Here is a 12,757-nt window from a genome sequence, read left to right on the forward strand (position 1 = left end):
AGAATATGATTATAGATACTCTGACATTCCAACTTGTTGAAAAGGAAAAACACAATGAAAAGTTAGAATGTGAAATTTTGGGACTTAGAAAAGATATTGAGAAAACAAAACCTCTTAATCTTAGATTGTCTAAAGGATCTAAAATGTTAGATGAGATTATCAAAGTGCAGCGTTCTCTTCTAATCAAGACAGGTCTTGGGTATACTAAAGAAGCATCTCAAGCACAGAAGCCATCTACCTCCAAAAGTTATCTTGAAGCAGTAAGGAGAAGTGAACAGGTTGACAATTGATAGAGAAGGCACAATGCAGATCACGAGGTAAATCAGGGACAATTTAATTCAAAGATGAACAGAGATCAACAAGTAAATCGAGGGCACTCGACTTCAAGGATGAATAGAAGCTACAACTAACCTCAATTTGCCTTAAGAATGAATGGCTATGGAAATTACAATCACCTGGACGGAAGGTTTGATCATCGTAGGAATTTCTTCAATGGCCAATGTTTCTCTTGTCATAACTTTGGACACAAAGCAGCTCAATGTGTTTCCTACAAAACCATCATGACCATATAAGCACGAAATCAAGGGAGTGTGAATGGAATCATGAAAAGGACCTACAATAACTTTTCTGTTCTTGAAAATGAAATAGAATGTTCTATTTGTAATAACTTCGGTCATGAAGATTCTAAATGCAGGAGTAGGTTTCGGCAAACAACTCAGAATGAGCAAGCCTCATTGAGTCCCAAAGTATGGAGAAAGAAAGAATCGCAAGCGGAAAGATGTGGTATAGCCTTATATGCGGAAGGACAAGAAAATCAGTGGTACATCGACAATGGATGCTCGAAACATATGACAGGTGATAAAGAAAAACTTCAGTCATATAGTGCCTTAGAAAAGGAAAAGAATGTCTCATTTGGAAATGACACCCCTGCATTCATAAAAGGTAAATGTTCTATTATTTTGAAAGAAAAGGTCAAACCTAGAAATGTTATGTATGTTGATGGCTTAAAGCATAATCTATTGAGTGTCAGTCAAATGTGTGATCAAGGAAATGAGGTAATATTTCGATCAAATGGATGTATTGTTCGTGAGCTTGATATAGGAGAAACTGTGATCAAAGGCATAAGAACTCCAAATAATTTATACGTACTCAAGGGAGGACAACAACAATGCTATCTAAGCAAGAATGATGAACACTGGCTATGGCACAGAAGATTGGGGCATCTAAGCTTCTCACAGATATGGAAAGCATGCAAATATCAGGCGGTTCGTGATCTCCCTGACATTAGAATTCCAGACAATACAATATGTAAATCATGTCAATTTGATAAGAAAACCAGAACTAATTTCCTTGAGAAGGAAGGATCAGCTAGTAGGCCACTTGAACTTCTCCATACTGATGTATGTGGTCCAACTAGGAAAAGGTCACCTCGAGGAGAAGAATACTTCATATTGTTCATTGACGACTTTTCTAGGATGTGTTGGATAGGACTTTTGAAGCATAAAGATGAAGCTTTCAAAAAGTTCAAAACATTCAAATCCTTGGCTGAAAATGAATCAGATCACAGAATCAAATTCCTCAGGTCTGATCGAGGAGGGGAATTTACCTCAGATGAATTTTTCAATTTTTGTGAAGAACATGGAATAAGAAGGGAATTCTCTACTACAAGGACTCGTTAGCAAAATGGAGTAGTAGAAAGGATGAACAGAACAATTCAACAAATGGCTAGGGCTATGCTTGATGAGTCTCGAACTTCCGCAACCTTCTGGGATGAAGCCGCATTTGTTGCCGTTACTATTCTTAACAAGACAAATGTCCAGGTAAACAACAGTCAGACTCCTCATGAACTTTGGTATGGTAAGACTCCTACGGTAAAATACTTCAAAATTTTTGGAAGCAAATGTTATATCAAAAGGACTGGTGAAAACCTTGGCAAGTTTGAACCTAGAGCAAATGAAGGCATCCTCCTTGGTTACTCTCCCCACAGCAAAGGATATAAGTGTTACAATAAAAGACTTGGAAAAATTGTTGAAAGTATTGATGTAGTGATTGATGAAAAAGGAAATATTCCAAGGCAGGTAAAATCCGAAGATTTCGAAGATGATGAAGACTATCCTTCAACATGAAATCAGACTTATGATGAAGAAGAAACCTCTGAGGCACCAAAAGAACAGATAAGGGTAGAAGAAAAGACTCCATCCAGGTACATTCAGAAGAATCATCCAGAAACTCAAATTTTGTGATAGAAAGAGGCAGGTATACAAACAAGAAGAACTACTTCATAAGATTTGAGCTATTTAGCATTGCTCTCCTCCACTGAACCACAAAATGTAAGTGAAGCATTCAAAGATGAATGTTGGGTCAAGGCCATGAATGAAGAACTTGAGCAGATTGAAAAGTATAACAATTGGGAATTGGTTCGTGGACCAAATTATAAGAATGTCATAGGGAAAAAATGGATTTTCAAAAATAAGTTGAATTAAAATGGAGATGTTATTAGAAACAAGGCGAGACTTGTTTGTAAAGGGTATGCTCAACAAGAAGGTATAGACTTTCAAGAAACTTTTGCACTCGTTGCTAGACTTGAAGCCATAAGAATGTTCCTTGCTCTTTATAGCTTTCAGAAGTTCAAAGTATTTCAAATGGATGTGAAATCGGCTTTTTTAAATGGAGCTTTGGAAGAAGAAGTGTATATTGAGAAACCATATGGATTCATCCTTGGAAATGATCCAAAACTTGTATGCAGACTTAAGAAGGCACTCTATGGTCTTAAACAGGCTCTGAGGGCTTGGTATTATCTTCTAGACAAATACCTCCATCAACAAGGTTTTTCAAAAGGATCAGCCGATAGCAATCTATATGTAAAAATTGATAATGATAAATTGTTAATACTTGTCGTGTATGTTGATGATATCATCTTTGGTAGCATTGAAGAAGCCTTGAGTCAAAATTTTGCTTTGGCGATGCAGAAATAATTTGAAATGTCCTTGCTTGGTGAGCTGACATATTTTCTTGGTTTACAAGTCCAACAAAATAAAGGCGGTATCTTTTTGTCACAAACCAAGTACCTCAAGGAGATCTTCAAGAAATATGGTATGGAAGATTCGAAACTAGTATGTACCCCTATGGTAACAGGATGCAACCTCAGCACCAATGATGATTCAGTAGTAGTACATCAACCAACCTATAGATCCATGATTGTTAGTCTGCTCTATCTGATAGGTACCCGACCAGACATCATGCATGTAGTGGGAATAGTTGGGAGATTCCAGGAAAATCCGAAAGAAGCACACCTTCAGGCAGTTAAAATAATTTTCAAATATCTTCAAGGGACACAAAACTATGGCTTATGGTATCCTAGAGATACAGATCTCACACTTCATGCATATAAAGATGCAGATTGGGCAGGAAGTGTGGATGATAGAAAAAGCACTAATGGTGGTGCATTCTTTATGGGTTCTAGATTAGTATCTTGGTTCAGCAAGAAACAAAGTTTAATTGCTTTATCTACAGGTGAAGCGGAATATATGGTTGTTGGATCTTGTTGCACACAACTCCTTTGGATGATGCAAATTTTGCAGGATTTTCAAATCACTTGTACTCCACCTATCTCCATTTTATGTGATAATACAAGTGCAATCAGTATTTCAAAAAAATCCATTCGTGCATTCAAAGACCAAGCACATACCTATCAAATATCATTTTCTCCGAGAACAAGTGCTTGAACAAAAGGTGAAATTGGAGTATGTTCCCTCCAAGGAACAGGTTGCTGATATACTCACCAAACCATTGCCCAGGGAGACATTTGAATACCTCAGATAGAAGCTGGAAGTAGTTGATGCATCATCTTGCTGTTGAAACTTGTCTGTTTTAGAGAAAAGTGGTTGTATGCGAGTTTAATGAAGAGAATCCATGTACATACGCCGGTTTATGTGGATACAGTCGCGTATATTTTGATTTCAAGACAAACAGTGGGCCTAGCTCAGGATGAAAGGAGTCTGATATGGGTTTGATAGAGACCATCTGGCACGGGTTTAGGGGGAGCATACATAGTCTTCTAATAATGCATTGTTGGAATTATCCTAGAAGATCTTAGTTCAAGTTCACAGTGTTTTGGTTTCAGGGGGAACAGGTGCAGAAGGAGAACATGGTTGTTGGTCTGAATGATGATTGACCGATGCTGTTTATGATAGTTGTTGATCACTATCATAGTCTGGTTGTAGATATTTCATCTCTATGTCATGTATTTCTTTTCTTATCAAGGTCATGTAACAGCCTACTTTTATTTCCCCACTATGCCTGGGATGGATAATGTAATGTTCTTGTTTTATCTTGTGTAAACTTTTGGTGTATCCCCACTTGGTTGGGTGGATGAGTCAATCCCCACTTGGTTGGGAGATGGATGTATGTATGAGTCTTTGGTGGTAGGAGGTCAATTATGATGTATAAAGTTATGTATCTTCTTGTAGAACATATTCTTGCAGACCTTGCCTACAGTCAGGGGGAGCATAACCCTTTGCCCTTGATGTCAAAGGGGGAGAATGACTTTGTGTGACTTGGGGTTTCCATCAAGTCCGAAGGGGGAGATTGTTGGCATTATGACACAGGTTTGGCACTATGACACAGGTATTGTCCTTGATGGAAACTCACTCAAATGGCAGATCACTGTTCAGGCTCTCAGAATGAAAGAAAAAGAGGTATATGCAGGTTCCTTTTAACGAAGTCGCTATACACATGATATTTCCGACCAAAAGTCGCGTATGCATATACACGCACTTTCATGGACGAAAAAGTGCGTACGTGTGGGAAAATGTATTTTTGGTCCATGGTATTTAGTCCTTGGTATTTGGACCTATGGTTTTAGACCACGGTATCTCGTTTGAAGTGTTGAACTAGTACAGAAGCATTGTAAAAAGAAGTTTCTAATTAAACGAATATAGAGACGAATTGCAGCAGGTGGTTTTCTCCCACATTGGGTTTCCACCTTATATATTTGTGTCCTTGTGTGTGATGATCTGTTTTGTTTTACTGCTCCTATTTACTATTCTTATGATAAATGAAGTCTTGATGCACTACTTAAAGATCAACAATTAATGAATCTTAAGTTTTTTGATATACACTGGTTTCTTTAGACACAGTAGCGTATATATGCAGTTTCCCATAGCTGAAGTAGCGTATACAAATCCAACTATGAAATAAAAAATAATTGATTTAATAATAATGATTCACCACCCCTCTCAGTATTATTTCCAACAATAAGTCTTGCCAAGATCTAGTGATCTGAAGGTGGAAGGATCTGTCAGCGATAAAGGAAAAAGTAGGTGTTGGCAGTGGAGGAGGACGTGACAGTCAATTTTAGGCACATACCTCGGACCTAAAGGCGACAACATCTACAGCGATATGGTATCATTTGAGTCTACTCTTGTTTTATCATTGAGATGGAAAAATATCTAGCCGATTATTCAGCAGATTCATATGACTCCATGCCGATCTAGGCTAAGGATCCACCTCAGCAACACAATATGCTTTCACTGGTTTCTTCCCAGGAACTGGTTGTCCAGGTAGATACCTACATTGTTGCTATGCATAAAGGGGAGGTTTCTTTATCTACCCTAGGGTTTTCACATCCTATTTCTATTCCTGCTTCCATTATAGACCATATCTTTCCTGACTACCAACCGTATCCTATACTCACTATCCCATCTCCATCCGAACTTCAATCATGGGAGCATAACCAACTATCCAAATTGGCATCTAGTCCAAGCAAGACATCCATTGCGGTAGAAGGGGTTTTTAGATCTGAGGCAAAAGCCTTTGGTTTTGAGTTTTTAGGGCATAGAAGAATAGGGGAATCGATCACAGCTACTTAGGTACATTGGCCGCCACCAACAGTGAGAACTTTTGGTTGTTTCAAACGAGTTCCTCACAATCATCTGGAGCAGGAGGAGGCTAGGGTTTCTAATATAGAAGATGTAATGCCCCAATATTTAGAGCATGCGAGGGAAGTTTTACATAAAAAGTCAAGGAAAAATTCTAAGTGTACCAAGGTTAGAGAGTGAGGGTGGTTACTAATTTATGGAGAAGGAATCAACATGGCTCAGATTGCAAACACAAAAAACATGGTATTGGTTGGAAGAGTAAGGGAGCATAGTTACACTACGGTGCAACTCAAGTGTTGAGTGATGGAAACTTGGGGTCAAGCTCTTGACCAAATACCCTCATCTCTTACCATGACAAGAGGTTGGTTTGCCCTAATTTTTACACACTGTGAGCATGCAAACTAGGTCATGTCCAAATTCTAGCACATAGAGATGGCACCAGTAATTCTAAAGCAATGTATGCCCTTATTTGACCCAGAAAAGGAGAAAATGGGTGTCAGGCCTATCTGGGTGAGGATCCCTAGGATATCACTACACTTTTGGTCCGAGGATGTGTTTTGATGCATTGGTGATGATTTTGGTGTGTACTTTGACCATGACAAATCATTTTTTGAGATAGGGAATGTGGATATTACTCATATTCTTATACATTTGGATACCAAGGATGGATTAGTCGAAATTCTGAGGCTCCTGTATGGAGGGCACACTAGACTACAGATTCTAGACTATGAAGGGGTACCATTTCGTTGCGGAAGGTGTCATGATGTTGTTCATCAGGTTTTTTGGAATATCCACCATTCACATCTGAAAACAAGGAGGTTTCACCGATTCAGGAATTGGTAGGGACTCAATCACAGGAAGAAGGCATGGATACACTTATCCCAAAACCACACATCAATACATTGAGGCGGAAAAAGGACACTACAAAAATCCCATAGCAATCAACAACTCGACCACCGTTAGCAAGGGTTACTCAATCAAACTCCTTTGGATTTGGTCCACTTACAGGTATTGTTCTCCACCTCCTTTGATTCATCTCATATTTTATTTTCTAAACTCTCCTATGCTTCTTTGTCTTTATTTGGGATTGTTCTATCATCTTTCAATTTGAATTATATCCACTATCCTTTGGGCTCCTCTCCTCCTAGAAACACGTCCCCTGCCTTCACCACTCTTGGAGGAGTCAAAATATCGACCCCATATGATGGCAAGGCTTCATCAGATACTAGCTTGAGACATAGATACAACTTACGATCCCTCACTCATACCAAACCCTCACTGACATTTGGATATCACATCAGTGATGCCTCCCCACCTACGGTACCGAGGCCAACAAGGGGCAGACATTCAAACATCTTTAAAGCCATTCACAAAGTTGGAATAGAGGTGGCATCTCGAAAAACTAATCTCTTTTGATTGAGTTCTTAGTGAAAAATGAAACCCTAACCTTGTTCACTCATGAAGTGTTTATTGTTCAATTATAAGGGTCTGGCCAGCCGTGACAAAATACTGGCCCTTATGAGACTATTTGAGATCGAGAAGCTAGATGTAATTTTCCTATAGGAGATCTTGGGAGATGTTGACACTATCAAAAAACATCCTGAAATCCCTCCTCCCTGGTTGGTCATTTCATACTCTAGATGTGAGAGGCAGGTTTGGTGGTTGTGCCTTGGGTTTCAACAATATAACTATGAAGATGGACAACATTTGGGGGAGGGAAGGGGGCTCGGGAGCTTATGTAATCCCAGAAGAATTGGGAACCCCACTATGACTGATCAACGTATATGGTCCCTATCACAATAGATAATCCTTATGGGAAAACCTTATGAGAGCATCATTCATGACTAAAGACAGCATCATAAGTGGCAGTGATCTTAATTTCTCCTTGGGACATGTTCAATCAGGGGGAAATCATGCCTGACTCACTCTCTCATGGACATTTTCAAGTATCTTTTGGATTATCACAATTTTTTTAATATGATATGGCTCAGATCCAACCCACTTGGCGAACTTGTAGAATAGGGGAGGCAATGCTCATAAGAAGATTGGATCACTTTCTCATCAAGGCACAGTTGGTGGACAAGATAGATAGGATCATACAATGGGTGGGCACTAGGGGCATATCGGATCGCTCACCCATCTTCTTGGAGATTGTGGATTCCTCCCTCAAGCCAAGATCACCATTCAAATTCAACTCAGCCTGGTTAATGAAAGAGGAAATTCACAAAATAGTCAAAGATATGTGGATTGTCTACAATCAGGAGGGCAGCACAACTCTTGTGGAAGTCTTAGTGAGTAACCTGTCTAGGCTCAAACACAGGATGATCACATGGGAAAAGGAAAAGAAGAAAATGGATGAGGCTATTGTGCAACAAATTGAATCTGATCTTGCTACTCTAGTAGACTTAGACAACTATGGTTTCATATCTATGGAAAATAAACTCCATATATCAAGATTAGAAGTTGAGAAGATTAGACTCTTAAGGCAAAAGGAAGAAGAATGGAGACTTAATAGCAGAGCTATCTGGTCTAAGTTGGGGATGACAACACCAAATTTTTTCAATAATGTGCGAGAGGCACGAAGATCACTAACACTATTTGATCACTAAAAGATGATATGGGTAGGGAGGCCACTACTTTCTATCAACTTGCAGACATGGGAATCAAACATTTTAGCCACTTGTTTAAATCTCCCTGGAAAGAAACTATAGAAGAGGTGCTCAAGGTTTCCAAACAATTTCCTTTGTTCATTGGATGAATATGAGATAGAAAATCTAAACAAACCGATCACTCTGGGCAAAATTGAATCTATCCTGAAATGGTTTAAAAGAGATAAGAGTCTGGGACCTGATGGATTACCCATTGACTTCTACCTAACCTTCTTCGAATTAATTAGACGGGATCTACTACTAGCTATTGAAGACTGCAAATTGAGTGGAAGAATGTACGAAGTTTTTAATTCCACTTTCATTGCCCCTATTTCCAAATCCTATAAACCCGATTCCTTTGATGACTTTCAGGCCCATATCCTTATGTAACTGCATATACAAGATCATTTCCAAAATCATTACTAATCGTATCAAACCTATCTTATCCCATCACATCTCCAAAGAACAATTTTATTTTCTCAATCATCGCAAGATCCATGAGACCATAGGTACAACCCAAGAAGGTCTCCATTCTATCAAGATTAGGAACCTCAAGAGCATCATCCTCAAAATTGATACATCTAAAGCTTTAGATAGAACTAGTTGGATCTACCTTCATCTCATATTAACTCACATTGCATTTCCTCACTCCTTTATCAACTAGGTCATGTGTTGTGTTTCCTTTGCTTCTTATAGTATCCTCATAAATGGAGCCGCAACAAAAAAAAAATCATGCTCAGTGAGGACTCAAACAGGGTTTTCCCTTATCGCATATTCTTTTCCTACTTATTTTGGAAGGATTGAGTAAACTCATTTTCGATGCCAAACATAGAAAAATTTAGGGGCGAAAATTAAAGCAGTTTCATATTTTTGAGGGGCAATTCTTTTTTAATTACACACCTTTTCAATAGTTAAGCCAAAATATATTTAAAAAACAAATTATTGTTATATTTTAACCAATTAAAAATAGGGAAAATAAACATCGCAAAGCCCGATTCACCTAGTTTGGTTATAGAATTTGCTTGGCATCCCCTGATTTTTTGTTTGCCTGTCAAATTTTCTTCTTGGAATTTCCTCGATCTCTAGTAATGGGACTCGTTAGGGGCTATGTCCATTCCTTGGGAAAGCAAAACTAGGTTGTATTTTCCCTATATTTTATGGCATAGTGATTAGTAGTTTGATTCGTTGAATTCGCATTGCATTTGACATGAATTTTACCAACATCTAAGGTATCTTATAGCCTTTGGCCCTCATTTGCATCAATTTTGATGGAATCTTAACGAATGAGATATATAAACTGGAGGAGCTGGTAAAATTAGACCTCTTAGCCAACGATTTCTCTCGGGACATTCCTAGATTCAAATGGTTTCCTATGCTTAAGGTATTGTTATTTCACTCTAACCTGTTGAATGCTATTGTTCCATCCTTCCTTGGAAATCTCTCTTCGTTGAAAAACTTAACACTAACCTACAACCCTTTCGCTCAAGGGGTAATCCTACATGAACACGAGAACTTGTCAATGCTGAAGTACTTGTGTATGAAAAATTGCAGTTTAGTAGGAGAAATTCCTGAGCCATTAGGGAATATAAGAGATATGGTACACTTGGACCTCTCACATAATCGTTTATCTAGAAGGATCCCTAACACATTGATGGTATTTTCAAAGATGACATATTTATTTCTATATAAGAACAATTTATATGGACTAATTCCAGACAATATCAACAATCTTAAGAGTCTTGCGAATTTGGATCTGTCAATGAATGAGGTAAATGGAAGAACCCCCAACAGGATTAGGGCTTTGACAAACCTAGAGACATTGCAATTATACAACAAAAAATTCTCTTGTTTTATACCCTCTAGGCTTGATAATCTTACTAATTTATTCCATCTCAATCTTTTTACCAACAAGCTCACAGGACTAGTGTCCCCAGGAGTTGGGATGGGTTCTAAACTTGTTGAGTTTTATGTATCAACAAATGAGCTTTTGGGTCCTCTTCCACAGAATTCCCTTAAAGGTGGAGTATTGATAGTTTTGATTGTTTTTAAGAATATATTTAATGGAAGCATGCCCAAATTACTAGGGGATTGTACTAGTCTAACCAATGTCCAAGTGCAGGATAACCATTTAAGTGGTGAGGTTCCTCTGGGGTTATAGATTTCTCCTCTCCTTGGAGAATTCATATTGACAAACAATGCTTTACATGGCTAAATTCCTTCTCGAATCACTAATGTAGCCAATCTTTGGGAATTGGAGATATCAAATAATCAATTTAGTGGGATTATTCCCTCTAGCACTAGACAACTATGGAATCTCAACAACTTTATGGCTAGTCACAACAATATATCAAGTACTATTCTAGTGGAACTCACTATATTATCCTCACTATCGAGGTTTTCTCTTGATCAAAATATGTTGTATGTGAAGGCTTTCTCTTGATCATAATATCATGGAAAGGTCTCTCACAACTTAACCTTGCCAACAACCATATCATCAGATCAATTCCTGCATCACTTAGGTTGTTGCATTTTCTTAAAAGCCTTGACCACAAAAAAAAAATTCTTTTAAGGAATATACCTCCTGAGTTAGACAATCTCAAGTTCAATTTTCTGAATGTGTCTCACAACCTTTTTTCTGGCTATATTCCTCTTGATTACAATAATCTAGCCAATGAAAAATGTTTTCTTGACAATCTAGGCCTTTGTGGAGGTAGGCAATTAATTCTACCTTCATGTTTCCAGAACAAAGGAAGATCTAAAAGTCATGTATATAGGGTATCGATTTTGGTTATTGTTGTGATAGTATTATTATGCTTGATTGGTATAGGTTTCTTATATAATACATACAAGAATTTTTCTCGGGTTAAATCAAGTACAGAGTCATGGAATCTCACAACCTTTCCCAGGGTAGATATTCATGAGTTAGACATTTTGAAGAGATTGAGAGAAGATAATGTTATTGGAAGTGCAGGTGCAGGAAAAGTGTACAAGGAAATGTTGAGAAATGATGATATTGTTGTTGTGAAAAGGATATGGAACAACAAAAAACTTTAGTCTACCCAAGACAAGGGATTTCAAGTAGGGGTGGAGACTCTAGGGAAGATTAGGCATGCCAACATTGTCAACCTTCGTTTATGCATATCTAGTTCATATTCTAATATATTAGTATATGAATACATGCCAAATGGTAGCATGTATGAACAACTTCATAGTTCTCAAGGGGAAACGTTGGATTGGCCTACTCATTATAAGATTGCTTTTGGTGTTGCTAAGGGAATGTCCTACCTACATCATGGTTGTTCCCCTTCAATAATAAATAGGGATGTTAAATCATATAATATATTGTTGGATTCTGAATTGGAGGCCCATATTGTTGATTTTGGTTTAGCTAGAATTGTAGAGAAGTTGGGTCAGAAGAACGTAGTATCAGGTGTTGTTGGAACATATGGATATATTTCCCTAGGTAAGAATTTACAACCAAATTATTAATTACTGTGAATATGTGTGTGTATATATATGCTTCAGTCAATAGAAAATAAAAAATTTTATACAAACTGATTTAATTAATGGACATGTGTGCATAGTATGCTTACACCCACAAAGTGAATGAAAAAAGTGACATATACACCTTTGGTGTGGTCCTACTGGAGCTCGTGACTCAAAAGAAGCCCAATGATGTAGAATTTGGAGATTAGTTAGACATTTTTCGGTGGGAGAGGAACCAGATTCACATCGATATCAATAATGTCCTGGATGCACAAGTAGCAAACTCATATAGAGAAGAAATAGTGTTGGTGTTAAGGGTGGCTTTGCTATTCACTGACACTCTTCCCATCAATAGGCCTTCCATGAGGGAAGTTATGAAAATGTTTATTTTCTGTAGCACAGATGAACGAATGAGAAAGGAAGCAATTACCACTTTGTCTCCCTATCTCAAGAGGAATCCCAATTCTTTTAGATATTCTTCCCCTTCTATATGCACTAGCACATGTCCATTTAATGACAATAAATGTGGCATAGAATTGTGACCTTTATCTTAATTTATATCTTATAATAAAATCACTATCCAGTGATTCCCTTTACGTTGTTGAACTATAGGAGAATTTGATTCAAAGAGAAGTACTAGATCTCTATCTTATATTGGCTTTATTAGTTTATTCCAAACAAGAGATACATCTATCCCAGTGGAAACATTTCACCAATCCCTTGCACAAAAGTATTTTTTTCCCC

The 12,757-nt window shown here is 37.8% G+C and overlaps 1 pseudogene; it reads left to right on the top strand.

The window, feature by feature from the left end:
* The window catches only part of LOC149219589 (uncharacterized), a 60,762-nt pseudogene extending 48,207 nt beyond the window's left edge, over positions 1 to 12,555 (top strand).
* The last annotated feature ends 202 nt before the right edge of the window (positions 12,556 to 12,757 follow it).

The sequence above is a fragment of the Pinus tabuliformis genome, chromosome Q (assembly GCF_031772625.1).
Source record: "Pinus tabuliformis cultivar Carrire ecotype Pingquan chromosome Q, CPIR1, whole genome shotgun sequence".
Taxonomy (NCBI): Eukaryota; Viridiplantae; Streptophyta; class Pinopsida; order Pinales; family Pinaceae; genus Pinus; species Pinus tabuliformis.